The sequence below is a fragment of the Cololabis saira genome, chromosome 14, assembly GCF_033807715.1.
Source record: "Cololabis saira isolate AMF1-May2022 chromosome 14, fColSai1.1, whole genome shotgun sequence".
Lineage (NCBI taxonomy): Eukaryota > Metazoa > Chordata > Actinopteri > Beloniformes > Belonidae > Cololabis > Cololabis saira.
The window spans coordinates 22,062,971-22,064,158 of record NC_084600.1 but is presented as its reverse complement, the minus strand read 5'-3'; positions in this window follow the sequence as shown (position 1 = coordinate 22,064,158).

Here is a 1,188-nt window from a genome sequence, read left to right as displayed (position 1 = left end):
GTGAGTTATTCTGAAACATGACTTTTTTTTCTTTTTTTCCCAATATTTATCTGTATTTAATTCAGGTTTATTTTGGGGACCCATGGAGCAAATGATAAAAAAAACTGAAATCCCTTTTTTTTGTTTTCAAAATATTTATTTCAGAATGACCTTTTAGGTTTGTAGTATTGTAACCCTATCAAAATATCCACTCAAAATGACTGATTTATTTAGAATGCTAATTATAAAATTACCTGTATTAAAACTGGTTTTTGGAGCAAAGGTTGTTTAGATTGGATTTTGGTCTGGTATTCTTTAAATCCTTATATAAATGATCAATTTTGGACAGAAATTGAGCAATTGGGGCTACTGTAACATGTTTGGTAGACAGAAGTTTTCGTTTGCGTATGTGAAGAGGCGCCGTTTGTGCTTGACAAAAACGTTTTAGATTTTTCTGATCATACCCCCACCCACATGTATTTATGTAAGTTAAATTTAATATTCCATCTCATCAACAATGAGTTGCTGCCATAACCTGTTGTATACATGTGGACATAAATATGGCAAAGTTTTTCAGTTCAGATTTTTTTTTTTTTTTTAGTTCTTGGTCTTTTATTTGAAGAAACTTGAGGATTTGGTGCATGTTTTTTTTTTTTTTTTTTTTTTGACACAGGGTCAAAATTATACATAGAAGTGGAAAAATACAAACAAGCACACCTAATTTTCAGCTCTGACCAGATGCTGTTGATAGCCAGCGATCAAATTTTGGAAGATTTCTAGTTTGGTGTTCAGCTATTTTTCTTTGACAGAGTTGTTTAAGTTCATTTAAGTTTGTTGGTTTCCTACAAATAACCACATTTTTTAGCACATTACAAATTATTTCTGAGATCAGGACTTGGGGATCACTGTTGCAAAAGCTTATGGCCAACTTCCTTTATTGCTTCCGTTTGTGTTTGTCTCGTGTCACCACCCTGCTGAAACACTCAGTTAAGTGTCTAGCTGATGAAGCTGAAGAAGTCTATTCTTTTTTGGGGGGTTATCATCTCATTTTATACAAAGAAACAGTTCCACTGGTCTCTAAAGAGTCCCCTAGCTTTGTGTTATCCCCACTATGAATAACTGCTTGTAGTGCATTGAATGTCTTTCCTTTCCTCCTCCACACATACCCCTGGGGCTATAGTTTAATATCGTTTTTTTTTCTCATCCACG